Source organism: Aotus nancymaae, unplaced genomic scaffold (assembly GCF_030222135.1).
Source record: "Aotus nancymaae isolate 86718 unplaced genomic scaffold, 86718_ANA_hifiasm-v0.15.2.pri h1tg000141l, whole genome shotgun sequence".
NCBI lineage: Eukaryota > Metazoa > Chordata > Mammalia > Primates > Aotidae > Aotus > Aotus nancymaae.
The window spans coordinates 1,200,738-1,219,564 of NW_026988556.1; the positions used below are offsets into that span (position 1 = coordinate 1,200,738).

The window sequence follows — 18,827 nt, forward strand, 5'->3', positions numbered from 1 at the left end:
TTGAAGGAGAATAATAAGAGGACCATCTTCCTATTTGTACGCTACTCTCCTTCCTCTACTGAATAGGAAACCAGTCTTTCCAGACCCTTCCACTGAGAACCAGCAAGAGTCCACACCTGACCCCTGTTCATGAGGTAGTAGACATGGAAAAGAGACAAATTCTTCCTCTCCACAGTAACACAAAGTGCAGAGGACAGGCCATGAGCTAGCAGACAAGAGGAAGTGGGTCTGAAGACCTGAGCTTCCACAAAAGGACGAAGAATTCAGAACAAGCTGGGAAGCCCAGGCCATGTTGCCTGATCTTCCCCAACTGCCCCCACCCCTGTTAAATGAGAGCCAACAGCCACCTGAACTGACGGAGAAGCCACCTCTGGGGAGGGAGCTGAGAGGCTGTGGCAGTTACAGTAGTTCCAGCCTCGCCCACCCAGAGGCTGTCACTGCGTGCTCTGTCACAGACAACCCACCCAACGGTTTTCTGGCTGAGCCCACTTCTCCCCACTCTTCCCTAAGATCTAGAAACGTCCAGTCCAAATCCCTCTGAACAATATGGAAGGGCACCTTCCAGGTGCCTGAAGACACAACACAGGGCTCAGACTTGCCTGTCATCCTCCCTGGGCCACCAGCACAACACGATCCCACCACTCCCTACAAAGACACGGTGACGTGACCTGTCCCCCTCTAGAAAGAATCAATACATCCACTCCATCCTTTCCCCTACATGGTGTATTCCCCCGGGCACCTTGGTCCACCTCTAAGGAGCCGTCCTTCCTAACCACAGACTCAGGGTGCCATGGCCCTCCCTAGGTGTGATGTATTTGGGAACATCCAGTGCTTCCTCCCTCCTGGACATCAGCCCTATCAGCTGTCCCCTGGGGCACTGTGAAATTTGAATTCCCAAGGATTTGAAACATGGCAGAGAATTGGATAATGCCCTTGTCCCTACAGACTCACCTCCATTTGAAGCCATCCCCTCAGGCTGGGTGCTGACCACCGCTGTCTGGCAGTTTCTGTGGTGAGAAAAGTCAAGGGCAGGACCCAGAGAGTGACCTGCCTCAACAGATTCTCCTGAGTTCAGGTAGGTCAGGTAAAATTTGAAAGTATGGCAGTTTAGAACATAGGACCCAGACATTCTGCAGAGGGGGAGGGGCGCTGCAGTAAGTACCGGTCGCGGCAGGGGACATTCTGTGCAGGGCTCCAGTCAGTAGGCAAGAGCTGAGCTTCCCTTCCAGCTGGAGGGCAGCAGCGCGGACTGTGTGCGCCTCTTTAGGCAACTTTTAAATTGTCCTTCTGACTCACAGCACAAAGCTTCAACCTGATGTCCCCTTTACTTCCGTTCTTTGTCAACAGACCTACTTCTGTGCCCCTCAACCCATGCTCCTTCCCATTTGGGCTCTTTCCCTCTCTTGATGAATCTCAACGGGGGCTGCACTTCCTAAACACAATTTAGGACACTTCCTAAGAAGCCCTGTGTTTTTCAGACGATCCACATCTGGATCCTCTGCCTGGTTCAGGCAGAAAGCCTTTCCTGGAAAGCCTCAGTCTGGGAAAGAGTGGCTCTGTGGCCAGAAAGCCTTTGATTTTGTTTCCCAGCATATTGTGCTTGTATTAAATATTTATTTTTTATCTTTTAAATGACTTGAATTTAACCAAGCAATACTTTTGCATGGTTCGAAATTCAAATTGTGCACAGTGGACTAGGCAGTGACCAGTCTTCCTCCCACTTTTTTCTGTCCACAACATTTTGTTTCCTGTAACAAATGGGTGTTCTGATTCTTTTTCATCTTTCCAGAGATATATTATAGAAACGAAAGGATAATGAAGCTGTTTTTGCTGTCTGCAAATGCTTTCAGGTTTTTTTGGGTGAAAGTTGATATATTAATATTAATATGTTCCAGTATTCTGACACTTCCCGTTGGCACTTATGAAGCATTTGCCCCTTCCTAAGACAATTGGACTCATGCAGGCAGAGTTGCGAGACAACATAACTGGGGCCACACTGCAGGGAAGGCGGTGGATTGCAAGTGTGAAGTCCAGGGTTCTCCCCTCCTTGCTCCGGTTGTGTGAGAAACTCATTTTCTGACTCCTGTCTGATATCCCTCATGAGTTCTCGGTTTGATCCCGATTCTGAATGTGAATGGTCCTTGAGCATTTCTATGAAATGCCTCCACAGTGGCCACTGGGAGGGGAGCGACCTCCACGCAGTGCCTGCCTGTCCGGGTGCTCCCAGGCCTTTTGTCCTCTGAGACAGAGCTGCCTTCTTACACGCAGCCCTCTTCCGCCGTGCAGCTCACCTCGATCTTAGCTGAGAAGATTGGTGGAGAGCAATTCAAGCAAAACGATGGTAAACTTACCGAAACAACGTCCCCAGTAGTGGGGATTCCAGGTGTGCACCACCACACACAGCTAATTTTTGTGTTTTTAGTAAGAGACGGGGTTTCACCATGTTGGCCAGGCTGGTCTCGAACTCCTGACCTCAGGTGGTCTGCCTGCCTTGGCCTCCCAAAGTGCTGGGATTATAGGCGTGAGCCACTATGCCTGGCCTGTTAACGCTAACTTCTGAGTTACTCCTTCCCATTTCCTTTTTTGTATTCCTATTTGCAAATGCTTTGTATCCTTATATATCAAGATCATCTGTGATACTGACTGACTTAATTGGCATCTCCCTTTTGTTTTACAAGTGACGGCCAAAAAATGAGCAAACGGAAAAAGAATTATCCAGATCCAGTTTCCATCATCCAGAAGTATGGTGCTGATGCGCGCAGGTACAGACCGGTGCTTTGCCTTGTGTGTCTTTATTGTTTTATATGTAAGCGTCTCCTATACTATTGGTCAGAATTGTTAGGTTTGGTTTATACTTAGGTTTTTAACAACACATCTCTGTTATGATTTGGGTGTTATGTTGGTGTGCTTGTTGATCTTCAACTCCCCAAATAGTTTTCTAGATGATAAAGGCATTTTTCAACCTAGAGGTCCGTTTTGGGAAGAGGACCTCTGTTGGGTGTTGGTCGAGCTGTCCAAGTCCTCCCCAGGCTAGATGTGGATTGCCTCTGCCTTCCTTCCTTTCTAGGTTCCCTGTCTTGTTGGTATTCGAATTCTCTTTCACCATTTATTTTAATTTTGTACCTACAGAGCCATGTGAGATATATCTATGCTGGAGCTAATATGTGTATGCTAGAGGCTGGTTGTGGTGCTGCCAGAGAAACAAAGCAGGACATGAGTTCTGTGTGTGGAACAGGGACTTAAGATCAAGGAGGATTTTGCAGAGTGGGATAGAACATTCTGGGTAAAATGAACAGCTTTAGCATGGCAGTTCCTTCTCAGTACTCATTTTGAGTTTGTGGACAATCATTCAGTCCTAGACAGTTTTACTGTCCTTCCTTCCTGAGGTTTAAAGGAATTAAACCCTGCACTTTCTGACAAGGTTTTAGAATCTCTCTCAATTCTTAATTACTATTTGGTGCAGAGAAGTAATGTTTTCCTAAACTCACTTCGGTTCACTCAAAAACATAATCGAGGACTTAATGTCGTACGTTGGTGCTTATGTTGAAAGTATTGCTGAAAATCAGAAATTCACACTGCCAGCAGTGTTTGGGATTTTTGTTATTTGTTTGTTTAAGTGATTGTAAAAGTTTATTTCCTTATAGTAACTTACCCCAATGTGCAAGTGTTTAACTGATTGTTCATTCCTAGGAAGAAGAAGTAGAATTTCTCTCCAATGAGAACACAGTTAGAAAAAGCCCCAACATGACGGACCAGTGGATCCTGTCCTTCATGCGGTCTCTCATTGGCTTCTTTGAGACTGAAATGGCAGGTGAGTCTCTCTTGGTCTGTCCTCCCAGAACTACTCTCTTTGTAACTGCCCTTTGGCATGTGTCCGTCTATAAACATAGTGGAAATATTGAGAGAGACAAAATTAAAAAATTACTTCCTTTCACCTCTCAAATGCAGTTTTGTTAAGGCTTGTTAATTGTCGGGATGTCTTTGTTTCAAGGCCCCGGGGAATTCTGACCTGGCTCGGTGGCTCACACCTGTAATCCTGGTGTGATCCGGGGGGCCTGGATCTCTGGATAGTTGTCGGTGCCGAGGGGCCTGGGACTGGGTAGGTGCCGGGGTCCAGTGCCTCTGGACAGAGGCAGGTCCTGGGGTCCAGTGCCTCCGGACAGAGGCAGGTCCTGGGGAGCCTGGGTCTCTGGACAGGGGTAGGTGTCACGGGGCCTGCATCTCTGGACAGGGCTAGATGTGGGTTCCTGGACCGGGGTAGGTGTTGGGGTCCTGGGCCTCTGGACAGGGGTAGGTGCCGGGGCCTGGGTCTGTGGACAGGGGTAGGTGCCGGGGGCCTGGGTCTCTGGACGGGGGTAGGTGCCGGGGCCTGGGTCTCAGGACAGGGGTAGGTGCCGGGGTCCAGGGACTCTGCAGAGAGCTGGGTGCCAGGGGCCCTGGGTCTCTGGACAGGGGTAGGTGCCGGGGAGCCTGGGTCTCTGGACAGGTGTTGGTGCCGGGGTCCAGGGTCTCTGGACAGGGTAGGTGCCAGGGGCTTGGGTCTCTGGACAGGCGTAGGTGTCAAGAGTCCTGGGTCTCTGTACGGGAGTAGGTGCCAGGGGGCCTGGGCCTGGGTAGGTGCCGGGGTCCAGGGTGTCTGGACAGGGTCAGGTGCCGGTGGGCCTGGGTGTCTGGACAGGGGTAGGTGCCGTGGGGCATGGGTCTCTGGACAGGGGTAGGTACCGGGGTCCAGGGCCTCTGGACAGGGTAGGTGTCGGGGGCCTGGGTCTCTGGACAGGCGTAGGTGCCAGGGGTCCAGGGCCTCTGGACAGGGGTAGATGCCGGGGGACCTGGGCCTGGGAAGGTGCTGGGGTCCAGGGCCTCTGGACCGGGGCACATGCCGAGGGGAGTGGGTCTCTGGACAGGGGCAGGTGCCGGGGGCCTGGGACTCTGAACGGGGGTAGGTGCCGGGAGGCCTGGGTCTCTGGATGTGGGTAGGTGCCGGGATCCAGGGCCTCTGGACAGGGTAGATGCCGGGGGCCTGGGTCTCTGGACAGAGGTAGGTGCCGGGGTCCTGGGTCTCTGGACAGGGGCAGTTGCCGGGCGCCTGGGTCTCTGGACAGGAGTAGGTGCCGGGGGGCCTGGGTCTCTGGACAGGGGTAGGTGCTGGGGGGCCTGGGTCTCTGAACAGGGGTAGGTGTGGGGGGGCCTGGGTCTCTGGAAGGGGCAGGTGCCGGGGGCCTGGGTCACTGAACGTGGTTAGATTCTGGGGGGCCTGGGACTGGGTCTGGGCTGGGCTCCAGGGCCTCTGGACAGGGGCAGGTGTCGGGGCCTGGATCTCTGGACAGGGGTACGTGCCGGGGTCCAGGGCCTCTGGACAGGGGTAGGTGCCGGGGTGGGGGGGGCTGTGTCTCTGGACAGGGGTAGGTGCCGGGGTCCTGCGTCTGTGGACTGGGGTAGTTTCCGGGGGGCCTGGGTCTCTGGACAGGGGCAGGTGCCGGGGGGCCTCGGTCTCTGGACAGGGTTAGGTGTCGGGGGGCCTGAGTCTCTGGACAGGGGTAGGTGCCGGGGTCCAGGGCGTCTGTACGAGGTAGGTGCCTGGGTTCCTGGGTCTCTGGACAGGGGTAGGTGCCGCGGTCCTGGGTCTCTGGGCAAGGGCAGGTGCCGGGGTCAAGGGCCTCTGGGCAGTGGTATGTGCCAGGGGTCCTGGGTCTCTGGAAAGGATAGTTGCCGGTGGTCGGGGTCTCTGGACAAGGGTAGGTACAGGGGGTCCTGGGTCTGTGGACAGGTGTAGGTGCCTGGAGTCTGGGTCTCTGGACAGTGGTAGGTGCCGGGGTCCAGGGCTCCTGGACAAGGCTAGGTTCCCAGGGGCCTGGGTCTCAGGACAGGGGTAGGTGCCGTGGGGCCTGGGTCCGTGGAAGGGGCAGGAGCCGGAGGCCTGGGTCTCTCAACGGGGGTAGGTTCTGGGGGTCCTGGGTCACTGAACAGGGGTAGGTGCCGGGGGTCCTGGGTCTCTGGACGGGGGTAGGTACCGGGGGACCTGGACCTGGGTAGGTGTCGGGGTCCAGGGCAGGTGTCGGGGTCCAGGGCCTCTGGATAGGGCCAGGACCCGGGGGGCCTTGGTCTCTCGACAGGGGTAGGTGCCGGGGGCCTGGGTCTCTGAACGGGGGTAGGTGCCAGGGTCCTGGGTCTCCGGACAGGGTAGGTGCCGGGGGCCTGGGCCTCCTAACAGGGGCAGTTGCCAGGGGGTCTGGGCCTCCGGACAGGGGCAGGTGCCGGGGGGCCTGGGTCTCCGGACAGAGGCATGGGCCGGTTTGCCCGGGACCCCGGACAGCGGCAGGGGCCCGGGGGGCCTGGGACTCCAGACAGCGGTAGGTGCCGGGTGGCCTGGGTCTCCGGATAGGGATAGGTGCTGAGGGGCTTGAGTCTCTGGGAGGGGCAGGTTCTGGGCGGGGTCACTGAACGGGGGTATGTGTCGGGGGGCCTGGTTCTTTGGACAGGAGCAGGTGCCGGGGGCCTGGATCTCTGAACGCGGGTAGGTGCCGGGGGCCTGGGTCTTTGGACAGAAATAGGCGCCGGGGTCCGGGGCCTCTGGACAGGGCTAGGTGCCTGGGGCCTGGGTCTCTGGACAGGGGTAGGTGCCAGGGGTCCTGGGTCTCTGGACGGGGTAAGTGCCGGGGCCCTGTGTCTCTGGACAGGGGTAGGTGCCGGGGGGCCTGGGTCTGTGGACAAAGGCAGGTGCAGGGGTCCAGGGCCTCTGGACAGGGCTAGTTTCCGGGGGGCCTGGGTCTCTGGAGAGGGGTAGGTGCCCGAAAGCCTGGGTCTCTGGACAGGGCTAGGTGCCTGGGGCCTGGGTCTCTGGACAGGGGTAGGTGCCAGGGGTCCTGGGTCTCTGGACGGTGTAAGTGCTGGGGCCCTGTGTCTCTGGACAGGGGTAGGTGTCGGGGGGCCTGGGTCTGTGGACAGAGACAGGTGCCGGGGTCCAGGGCCTCTGGACAGGGCTAGTTTCCGGGGGGCCTGGGTCTCTGGAGAGGGGTAGTTGCCCGAAGTCTTGGGTGTCTGGACAGGGGTAGGTGCCGGGGAGCCTTGGCGTGGGTAGGTGCCAGGGTCCAGGGCCTCTGGACAGGGTCAGGTGCCAGGTGGCCTGGGTGTCTGGACAGGGGTCGGTGCCAGGGGGCCTGGGTCTCTGGACAGGTGTAGGTGCCGTGGTCCAGGGCCTCTGGACAGGGTAGGTTCCGGGGGCCTGGGTCTCTGGACACGGGTAGGAGCCAGGGGACCTCGGCCTGGGTAGGTGCCGGCGTCCGGGGCCTCTGGACAGGGGCAGGTGCCGGGGTCCTGGGTCTCTGGACAGGGGTAGGTGCCAGAGGGCCTGGGTCTCTGGACGGGGGTAGGTTCCGGTGTCCAGGGCCTCTGGGCGGCAGTAGGTGCCGGGCTCCTGGGTCTGTAGACGGGGCTAGGAGCCAGGGGGCCAGGATCTCTGGACGGGGGCAGGTTCCGGCGGGCCTGGGTATCTGGACAGGGATAGCTCCCGGGGTCCACGGCCTCTGGACAGGGCAAGGTGCCGGGGGGCCTGTGTCTCTGGACAAGGGTAGGTGCCGGGGTCCAGGGCCTCTGGACAAGGGCAGGTGCCGGGGGGCCTGGGTCTCTGGACAGGATCAGATACTGGGGATCATGGGGCTCTGGACAGGGTTAGGTGTTGGGGGGCCTGGGTCTCTGGACAGGGGTAGTTGCCAGGCGTCCTGGATCTCTGGACAGAGTAGATGCCGGAGGCCTGGGTCTCTGGACAGGGGCAGGTGCCAGGGGGCCTTGGACTCCGGACAGGGGTAGGTTCCGGGGGCCCTGGGTCTCTGGAGAGGGTAGGTTCCGGGGAGCCTGGGTCTCTCAACAGGGACAGGTACCGGAGGGCCTGGGTCTCTGGACATGAGCAGGTGCCGGGGGGCCTTGGTCTCTGGACAGGGGAAGGTGCCGGGGTCCAGGTCCTCTGGACAGGGGCAGGTGCCGGAGGGCCTGAGTCTCTGGACAGGGATAGGTCCCAGGGTCCATGGCCTCTGGACAGGGCAAGGTGCCGGGGGGCCTGTGTCTCTGGACAAGGGTAGGTGCCAGGGGGCCTGGGTCTCTGGGCAGGGTTAGGTGTCGGGGGGCCTCGGTCTCCGGACAGGGGTAGGTGCCAGAGTCCAGATCCTCTGGACAGGGTAGGTGCCGGGGGCCTGGGTCTTTGGACAGGGTTAGGTGCCAGGGGTCCTGAGTCTCTGGATGGGGGTAAGTGCCGGGGGGCCTGGGCCTGGGTAGGTGCCAGGGTCCAGGGCCTCTGGACAGGGGTAGGTGCAGGGGGACCTGGGTCTCTGGACACGGACAGATGCTGGGGACCTGGGTCTCTGGACAGGGGTAGGTGCCAGGGGCTGGGTCTCTGGACAGGGGTAGGTGCCGGGGGGCCTGGGTCTCTGGCCCCGGGTAGGTGCCGGGGGCATGGATCTCTGGACAGGTGTAGGTGCCGGGGTCCTGAGTCTCTGGACAGACGTAGGTGCCGGGGGTCCTGGGTCTCTGGACAGGGGTAGGTGCCGTGGGGCATGGGTCTCTGGACAGGGGCAGGTGCCGGGGGGCCTGGATCTCTGGATAGGGGCAGGTGACGGGGGCCTGGGTCTCTGGACAGGGGTAGGTGCCGGTGGCCTGGGTCTCTGGAGAAGGTTAGGTGGCAGGGTTCCTGGATCTCTGGACAAGGTAGGTTCCGGGGGCCTGTGTCTCTGGACAGGGGTAGGTGCCGGGGTCCACGGCCTCTGGACAGTGGCAGGTGCCGGGGGGCCTGGGTGTTTGGACAGAGGTAGGGGCCGAGGGGCCTGTGTCTCCAGAAAGGGATAGGTGCTGGGGGGCCTGGGCCTGGGTAGGTGCCACGGTCCAGGGCCTCTGGACAGGGGTAGGTGCCGGGGGACCGGGGTCTCCGGGAGGGGCAGGTGCCGGGGGCCTGGGTCTCTGAAGGAGGATAGGGACCGGGGGGCCTGGGTCTCCGGACGGGGGTAGGTGCCGGAGTACAGATCCTCCGGACAGGGTAGGTGCCGGGGGCCTGGGTCTCTGGACAGGGTTAGGTGCCAGGGGTCCTGAGTCTCTGGACGGGGGTAAGTGCCGGGGGGCCTGGGCCTGGGTAGGTGCCAGGGTCCAGGGCCTCTGGACAGGGCTAGGTGCAGGGGGACCTGGGTCTCTGGACACGGACAGATGCCGGGGACCTGGGTCTGTGGACAGGGGTAGGTTCCGGGGTCCTGAGTCTCTGGACAGGGGTAGGTGCCGGGGGGCCTGGGTGTCTGGACAGGGGTAGGTGCCGCGGGGCATGGGTCTCTGGACAGGGGTAGGTACCGGGGTCCAGGGCCTCTGGACAGGGTAGGTGTCGGGGGCCTGGGTCTCTGGACAGGCGTAGGTGCCAGGGGTCCAGGGCCTCTGGACAGGGGTAGATGCCGGGGGACCTGGGCCTGGGAAGGTGCTGGGGTCCAGGGCCTCTGGACCGGGGCACATGCCGAGTGGAGTGGGTCTCTGGACAGGGGCAGGTGCCGGGGGCCTGGGACTCTGAACGGGGGTAGGTGCCGGGAGGCCTGGGTCTCTGGATGTGGGTAGGTACCGGAATCCAGGGCCTCTGGACAGGGTAGATGCCGGGGGCCTGGGTCTCTGGACAGAGGTAGGTGCCGGGGTCCTGGGTCTCTGGACAGGGGCAGTTGCCGGGCGCCTGGGTCTCTGGACAGGAGTAGGTGCCGGGGGGCCTGGGTCTCTGGACAGGGGTAGGTGCTGGGGGGCCTGGGTCTCTGAACAGGGGTAGGTGTGGGGGGGCCTGGGTCTCTGGAAGGGGCAGGTGCCGGGGGCCTGGGTCACTGAACGTGGTTAGATTCTGGGGGGCCTGGGACTGGGTAGTTGCTGGGTTCCAGGGCCTCTGGACAGGGGCAGGTGTCGGGGCCTGGATCTCTGGACAGGGGTACGTGCCGGGGTCCAGGGCCTCTGGACAGGGGTAGGTTCCAGGGGTGGGGGGGTCTGTGTCTCTGGACAGGGGTAGGTGCCGGGGTCATGCGTCTGTGGACAAGGGTAGTTTCCGGGCGGCCTGGGTCTCTGGACAGGGGCAGGTGCCGGGGGGCCTCTGTCTCTGGACAGGGTTAGGTGTCGGGGGGCCTGAGTCTCTGGACAGGGGTAGGTGCCGGGGTCCAGGGCCTCTGGAAAGGTGCAGGTTCCCAGGGGCCTGGGTCTCTTGACAGTGGCAAATGCGGGGGCGCCTGGGTCTCTGGACAGGGATAGGTGCCGGGGGGCCTGGGTCTCTGGACAGGGATAGGTGCCGTGGGTCCTGAGTCTCCGGACATGGGTAGGTGCCGGGGTCCTGGGTCTCTGTATAGGGGTAGATGCCGGGGGCCTGGGTCTCTGGACAGGGGTAGGAGCTGGGCGCCTGAGCCTGGGTAGGTGCTGGGGTCCAGGGCCTCTGGACAGGGGCAGGTGCCAGGGTTCTGGGTCTCTAGACAGGATACGTGCCGTAGGCCTGGGTCTCTGGACAGGGGTAGGTGACGGAGGGCCTGTGTGTCTGGACAGGGGTAGGTACCAAGGGGCCTGAGACTGGGTAGGTGCCGGAGAGCCTGGGCCTCTTGACAGGTGCAGGTGCCGGGGGTTTGGGTCTCTCGACAGGGGCAGAGACTGGCTGAGCAGAAGCTCTTTCGTTAGATCCCATTTATCAATTTTGGCTTTTGTTGCAATGGCTTTTGCTGTTTTAGTCATGAAGTCTTTGCCCTTGCCTATGTCCTGGATGAGATTGCTTAGGTTTTCTTCTAGGGTATTTATAGTTTTAGTTTTTATGTCTGCGTCTTTAATCCATCTTAATTTTTGTATAAGATGTAAGGAATGGGTCTAGTTTCTGTTTTCTGCATATGGCTAGCCAGTTTTCCCAGCACCATTTATTAAATTGGGAACCCTTTCCCCATTGCTTGTTTTTGACAGGTTTGTTTAAGATCAGATGGTTGTGGTCGCGTGGTGTTATTTCTGAGGTCTCTGTTCTGTTCCTTTGGTCTACATATTTAGTTCGTACCAGTACCATGCTGTTTGGGTTACTGTATCTCTTTAGAACAGTCTGAAGTCAGGTAGTGTGATCCCTCCAGCTTTGTTCTTTTGACTTAGGATTGTCTTGGCTATACGGGCTCTTTTTTGGTTTCCTATGAAATTTGAAGTAGTTGTTTCTGGTTTTGTGAAGAAAATCAGTGGTAGCTTGAGGGGAATAGCACCGAATTTATAAATCACGTTGGGCAGTATGGCCATTTTCACGATAATGATTCCTTCGACCCACGAGCATGGAATGTTTTCCCATTTGTTTGTGTCCTCTCTTATTTCTTTGAGCAGTGGTTTGTAGTTCTCCTTGAAGAGGTCTTTCACTTCCCTTGTAAGTTGCATTCCTAGGTATTTTATTTTCTTTGTAACAGTTGTGAATGGGAGTTCACTCAAGGTTTGGCTCTCTGCTTGCCTGAGATGATGGGGTTTTGTAAATACACACTCATGTTGTCTGCAAACAGAGACAATTTGGTGTCCTCTCTTCCTGTTTGAATACACTTTGTTTCTTTTTTTTGGCTTGATTTCTCTGGCCAGAACTTCCAATACTATGTTGAATAGGAGTGGTGAAAGAGGGCATCCTTGTCTTGTGCTGGATTTCAAAGGGAATGATTCCAGCTTTTGCCCATTCATTATGGTACTGGCTATGGGTTTGTCATTAATAGCTCTTACTATTTTGAGACAGTTCTGTCAACACCTAGTTTATGGAGAGTTTTTAGCATGAAAGGGTGTTGAATTTTATCAAAGACCTTTTCTGCATCTATTGAGATAATCGTGTGTTTTTTTTTTGGTTGTTGGTTCTGTTTATGTGACGGATTACGTTTATTGATTTGCATGTGTTGAACCAGCCTTGCATCCCAGGGATGAAGCCCACTTGATTGTAATGGATAAGCTTTTTGATGTGCTGCTGGATTCGGTTTGGCAGTATTTTATTGAGGATTTTCAAATCAATGTTCATCAGCAATATCGGCCTGAAACTTTCTTTTTTTGTTGTCTCTCTGCCAGGTTTTGAAATCAGGATGATGCTGGCCTCATAAAACGAGTTAGGGAGGAGTCCCTCTTTTTCTATTGTTTGGAATAGTTTAGAAGGGATGGTACCAGCTCTTCTTTGTACCTCTGGTAGAATTTGGCTGTGAATCCATCTGGTCCTGGGCTTTTTTTGGTTAGTGGGCTATTCATTACTGCCTCAATTTCAGAAGTTCTTATTGGTGTATTTAGGGATTCGATGTCTTCCTGGTTTAGTCTTGGGAGGGTGTATGTGTCCAGGAATTTATCCATTTCTTCTAGATTTGCTGGTTTATTTGTGTAGAGGTGTTTATAGTATTCTCTGATGGTAGTTGTATTTCTGTGGGATCAGTGGTGATATCTCTTTTATCATTTCTGTGTGTCTATTTGATTCTTTTTTCTTCATTAGTTTTTTTCGTGATCTATCTATTTTGCTAACTTTTCACAAAACATTATCATCAAACTGAACAGGTAGCCTACAAAATGGGAGAAAATTTTTGCAATTTATCCAGGCCTGGGCCTGGGTAGGTGCCGGGGTCCAGGGCCTCTGGATAGGGCAAGGTGCCGGAGGCCTGGCTTTCTGGACAGGCGTAGGTGCCGGGGTCCTGGGTCTCTGGACAGGTGTAGGAGCCAGGGTCCTGGGTCTCTGCACAGGGGTAGGTGCCGGGGGGCCTGGGTCTCTGGACAGAGTAGGTGCCGGAGGGCCTGGGTCTCTGGACAGGGATAGGTGCCGGCGTCCAGGGCCTCTGGACAGGGCAAGGTGCCGGGGGTCCTGTGTCTCTGTACAAGGGTAGGTACCAGGGGGCCTGGGTCTCATGGACAGGGTCAGGTTTTGGGGCACCTGGGTCTCTGGACAGGGTTAGGTGTCGAGGGGCTTGGGTCTCTGGACAGGGGAAGGTGCCGGGGTCCAGGGCCTCTTCACAGGGACAGGTGCCGGAGGAACTGGGTCTCTGGACAGGGATAGGTGCCGGGGTCCAGGGACTCTGGACAGGGCAAGGTGCCGGGGGGCCAGTGTCTCTGGACAAGGGTAGGTGCTGGGGAGCCTGGGTCTCTGGACAGGGGCAGGTGCCGGGGTCCTGGGTCTCTGGACAGGTGTAGGTGCCGGGGTCCTGGGTCTCTGGACAGGGGTAGGTGCCGGGGGCCTGCGTCTCTGGACAGGGATAGGTGCCGGGGTGCTGAGCCTAGGTAGGTGCTGGGGTCTAGGACCTCCGGACAGGGGCAGGTGCCCGGGGGCCTGGGTCTCCGGACAGGGGTAGGTGCTGGGGGGACTGGGTCTCTGGACAGGGTAGGTGCCGGGGGGCCTGGGTCGCTCGACAGGGGCAGGTGCCGGGGGGCCTGGGTCTCTGGACAGGGGCAGGTGCGGGGCTCCCTTGGTCTCTGGACCGGGGTAGGTGCTGGGTGGCCTGGGCCTGGGTAGGTGCAGGGGTCCAGGGCCTCTGGACATGGACAGGTGCCGAGGGGCCTGGGTCTCTGGACAGGGGTAGGTGCGGGGGGCCTGGGTCTCTGGATAGGGGTAGGTGCCTGGGGGCCTGGGCCTGGGTAGGTGCCAGGGTCCAGGGCCTCTGGACAGCGGCAGGTGCCTCGGGGCCTGTGTCTCTGGAGAGAGGTAGGTGTCGGGGTCCTGGGTCTCCGGACAAGGATAGGTGTCGTGGGCCTGGGCTTGGGTAGGTGCCTGGCGGCCTGGGTTTCTGAACAGTGTTACGTGCCGGGGTCCAGGGCCTCTGGACAGGGGTAGGTGCCTAGGACCTGGGTCTCTGGACAGGGATAGGTGCAAGGGGTCCTGGGTCTCTGGACGGGGTAAATGTGGCGGGCCTGTGTCTCTGGACAGGGGTCGGTGCCGGGGGGCCTGGGTCTGTGGACAGGGGTAGGTACCGGGGTCCAGGGTTTCTGGACAGGGCTAGTTGCTGGGCGGCCTGGGTCTCTGGACAGGGGTAGGTCCCGGGGAGATTGTGCCTGGGTAGGTGCTGGGGTCCAGGGCCTCTGGACAGAGGCAGGTGGCGGGGCACCTAGGTCTCTGGACAGGACTAGGTGCCGGGGGGCCTGGGTCTTTGGACAGGGGTAGGTCCCGGGTGCCTGGGTCTCTGGACAGGGGTAGGTGGCGGGGTCCAGGGCCTCTGGGCGGTCGTAGGTGCCGTCAGCCTGTGTCTGTGGACGGGGATAGGTTCCGGGGGCCTGGGTCTCTGGACGGGGGTAGGTGCCAGGGGCCTGGGTCTGTGGACGGGGGTATGTGCCGGGGTCCTGTGTCTCTGGACGGGGGTACATGCCAACATCCAGTGCATCTAGATGGGGGTAGGTGCCGGGGATCTGGGTCTCTTGACTGGGGTAGGTGCCAGTGGTCCTGGTTCTCTGGACAGGGTAGATGCCGGGGGCCTTTGTCTCTGGACAGGGGTAGGTGCTCGGATCCTGGGTCTCTGGACTGGGGAAGGTGCTGGAGGGCTTGGGTCTCTGGACAGGGGCAGGTGCCGGGGGGCATGGGTCTTTGGACAGGGGCAGTTGCCGGGGGTCCAGGGCCTCTGGACAGGGGCAGGTGCCTGGGCGCCTGGGTCTCTGGACAGGAGCAGGTGCCGGGGGGCCTGGGTCTCTGGACAGGTTCAGGTGCCGGGGCGCCTGGGTCTCTGGACAGGGGCAGGTGCCGCAGGGCCTGGGTCTCTGGACAGGGGTAGGTGCCGGGGTCCTGCGTCTGTGGACAGGAGTAGTTTCCGGGGGGCCTGGGTCTCTGGACAGAGGCAGGTGCCGGGGGGCCTCGGTCTCTGGACAGGGTTAGGTGTCGGGGGGCCTGAGTCTCTGGACAGGGGTAGGTGCCGGGGTCCAGGGCGTCTGTACGAGGTAGGTGCCTGGGTTCCTGGGTCTCTCGACAGGGGTAGGTGCCAGAGTTCCTGGGTCTCTGGACAGGGGTAGGTGCCGCGGTCCTGGGTCTCTGGGCAAGGGCAGGTGCCGGGGTCAAGGGCCTCTGGGCAGTGGTATGTGCCAGGGGTCCTGGGTCTCTGGAAAGGATAGTTGCCGGTGGTCGGGGTCTCTGTACAAGGGTAGGTACAGGGGGTCCTGGGTCTGTGGACAGGTGTAGGTGCCTGGAGTCTGGGTCTCTGGACGGGGGTAGGTGCCGGGGTCCAGGGCTCCTGGACAAGGCTAGGTTCCCAGGGGCCTGGGTCCGTGGAAGGGGCAGGAGCCGGAGGCCTGGGTCTCTCAACGGGGGTAGGTTCTGGGGGTCCTGGGTCACTGAACAGGGGTAGGTGCCGGGGGTCCTGGGTCTCTGGACGGGGGTAGGTACCGGGGGACCTGGGCCTGGGTAGGTGTCGGGGTCCAGGGCCTCTGGATAGGGCCAGGACCCGGGGGGTCTTGGTCTCTGGACAGGGGTAGGTGCCGGGGGCCTGGGTCTCTGAACGGGGGTAGGTGCCAGGGTCCTGGGTCTCCGGACAGGGTAGGTGCCGGGGGCCTGGGCCTCCTAACAGGGGCAGTTGCCAGGGGGTCTGGGCCTCCGGACAGGGGCAGGTGCCGGGGGGCCTGGGTCTCCGGACAGAGGCATGGGCCGGTTTGCCCGGGACCCCGGACAGCGGCAGGGGCCCGGGGGGCCTGGGACTCCAGACAGCGGTAGGTGCCGGGTGGCCTGGGTCTCCGGATAGGGATAGGTGCTGAGGGGCTTGAGTCTCTGGGAGGGGCAGGTTCTGGGCGGGGTCACTGAACGGGGGTATGTGTCGGGGGGCCTGGTTCTTTGGACAGGAGCAGGTGCCGGGGGCCTGGATCTCTGAACGCGGGTAGGTGCCGGAGGCCTGGGTCTTTGGACAGAAATAGGCGCCGGGGTCCGGGGCCTCTGGACAGGGCTAGGTGCCTGGGGCCTGGGTCTCTGGACAGGGGTAGGTGCCAGGGGTCCTGGGTCTCTGGACAGGGGTAGGTGCCGGGGGGCCTGGGTCTGTGGACAAAGGCAGGTGCAGGGGTCCAGGGCCTCTGGACAGGGCTAGTTTCCGGGGAGCCTGGGTCTCTGGAGAGGGGTAGGTGCCCGAAAGCCTGGGTCTCTGGACAGGGCTAGGTGCCTGGGACCTGGGTCTCTGGACAGGGGTAGGTGCCAGGGGTCCTGGGTCTCTGGACGGTGTAAGTGCTGGGGCCCTGTGTCTCTGGACAGGGGTAGGTGTCGGGGGGCCTGGGTCTGTGGACAGAGACAGGTGCCGGGGTCCAGGGCCTCTGGACAGGGCTAGTTTCCGGGGGGCCTGGGTCTCTGGAGAGGGGTAGTTGCCCGAAGTCTTGGGTGTCTGGACAGGGGTAGGTGCCGGGGGGCCTTGGCGTGGGTAGGTGCCAGGGTCCAGGGCCTCTGGACAGGGTCAGGTGCCAGGTGGCCTGGGTGTCTGGACAGGGGTCAGTGCCAGGGGGCCTGGGTCTCTGGACAGGGATAGGTGTACGGTCCTGGAAAGGGGTAGGTGTTAGGGGTCCTCAGCCTCTGGACAGGGGCAGGTGCAGGGGTCCTCAGCCTCTGGACAGGGGCAGGTGCAGGGGTCCAGGACCTCTGGACAGGGGTAGGTGCCGAGGGTCTGGGCCTCTGGACAGGCGCAGGTGCCGGGGCGCATGGGTCTTTGGACAGGGGTAGGTGCCGGGGGCCTGAGTCTCTAGAAACTGGTAGGTGCCAGGGTCTGGGTCTCTGAACAGGGGTAGGTGCCAGGGCCCTGGGTCTCTGAATAGGGGTAGGTGCCAGGGGCCTGGGTCTCTGGACAGGGGCTGGTGCCGAGGAGCCTGGGTCTCTGGACAGGGGCAGGTGCCGAGTTCCAGGGCCTCTGGACAGGGCTAGGTGCTGGTGGCCCTGGGTCTCTGAACCGGGGTAGGTGCCGAGGGGCCTGGGACTTAGTAGGTGCTGGGCTCTAGGGCCTCTGGACAGAGGCAGTTGCGGGGGGGCGTGTGTCTCTAGACAGGGGTAGGTGCCGGGGTCCTGGGTCTCTGGACAGGGGTAGGCGCAGGTATCCTGGGTCTCTGGAAAGGGTAGGTGCTGGGGGTTGGGTCTGTGGACAGGGGTAGGTGCGGGGTCCTGGGTCTCTCGAAAGAGGCAGGTGCCGGGTGTTTGGGTCTCTGGACAGGGTCAGGTGCCGAGGGGCCTTGGCCTGGGTAGGTGCCGGGGTCCAGGGCCTCTGAACAGGGGCAGGTGCTGGGGGTTTAGGTCTCTGGAGAGGGGCAGGTGCCAGGGGCCTGGGTCTCCGGACAGGGGTAGGTGCTGGGGGTCTGGGTCGCTGCACAGGGGTAGGTGCCTAGGTGCTTGGGTCTCTGGACAGGTGCAGGGACCGGGGGGCCTGGGTATCTGGACAGGGGCAGGTGCCGGGGTTCAGGGCATCTGGACATGTTCAGGTGCTGGGGTCCTGAGTCTCTGGACAGCTGTAGGTCCCGAGGGGCCTTGGTCTCTGGACAGGGTCAGGTGCCGAGGGGCCTTGGCCTGGGTAGGTGCCGGGGTCCAGGGCCTCTCAACAGGGGCAGGTGCCAGGGGGCCTTGGTCTCTGGACAGGGGTAGATGCCGGGGGGCATGGGCCTGGGAACGTGTCGCGGTCCAGGGTCTCTGGACAGGGGCATGTGCCGGGGGGCCTGGGTCTGTGGACAGGGGTAGGTTCCGGGGGACCTGGGTCTCTGGACAGAGGCAGGTGCCGGGTGGCCTGAGTCTCTTGACACGGGTACGTGCCGGTGGTCTTTGGTCTCTGGACAGGGGTAGGTGCCGGGGGGCCTGGGTCTCTGGACAGGGGTAGGTGCCGGGGGGCCTGGGTCTCTGGACGGGGGCATGTGCCAGGGGGCCTGTCTCTCTGGACAGGGGTAGCTGATGGGGGCGGGTGTCTCTGGGTAGGTGTAGGTGCCAGAGGTCCTGAGTCTCTGGACAGGGGAGGTGCCGGGGGCCCGGGTCTCAGGACAGGGGTAGGTGCCGGGGTCCTGAATCTCTGGACAGGGGTAAGTGCCGGAGGCCTGGGTCTCTGGAGAGGTGTAGGTGACGGGACGCCTTGGTCTTTGGATAGGCGTAGGTGCTGCGGGGCCTGGGTCTCTGGAAGGGGCAGGTGCCTTGGTCTCTGTATAGGGGTAGGTGCTGGGGGGCCTGGGTCTCTGGAAGGGGCAGGTGCTGGGGGCCTAGGTCTCTAAACGGTGGTTGGTGCCAGGGGGCCTTGGTCTCTGGATGGGTAGGTGCCAGGGGTCCTTGGTCTCTGAACGGGGGCAGGTGCCAGGGGGCCTGGGCCTCGGTAGGTGCCGGGTTCCAGGGCCTCTGGACAGGGAAAGGTGCTGGGGGGACTGGGTCTCTGGACAGGGGCTGGTGCCGGGGGCCTGGGTCTCTGAACGGGGATAGGTGCCGGGATCCAGGGCCTCTGGACAGAGGTAGGTGACGGGGGCCTGGGTCTCCGGACAGAGGTAGGTGACGGGGGCCTGGTTCTCTGGAAAGGGTTAGGTGTCGGGGTCCTGGGTCTCTGAACAGAGGTAGGTGCGGGGTCCTGAACAGGGGTAGGTGTTGCGGTCCTGTGCCTCTGGACAGGGGTAGGTATTGGGGGACCTGGGTCTTTAGACAAGGGTAGGTGTGGGGTCCTGGGCCTCTGGACAGGGGCAGGTGCCGGGTTCCAGGGCCTCTCGACAGGGGCACGTGCCGTGGGGCCTGGGTCTCTGAACAGGGGTAGGTGCCGGGGGCCTGGGTCTCTGGACAGGGGCTGGTGCCGGGGGCCTGGGTCTCTCAACGGGGGTAGGTGCCTGGGGCCTGGGTCTCTGGACAGGGACAGGTTCCTGGGGGCCTGGGACTCGACATGGGTAGGTCCCGGGATCCAGGGCCTCTGGATACGGGCAGGTTCCGG

General features: G+C 60.6%; 1 long non-coding RNA gene across 1 annotated transcript; it reads left to right on the plus strand.

The window, feature by feature from the left end:
* Window positions 1-975: 975 nt before the first annotated feature.
* On the plus strand, window positions 976-3,840 carry LOC135272874 (uncharacterized). Its single transcript, XR_010340827.1, has 3 exons — window positions 976-1,075; window positions 2,679-2,762; window positions 3,691-3,840. It is a non-coding gene; the product is annotated as an uncharacterized LOC135272874 (long non-coding RNA).
* Window positions 3,841-18,827: the final 14,987 nt, after the last annotated feature.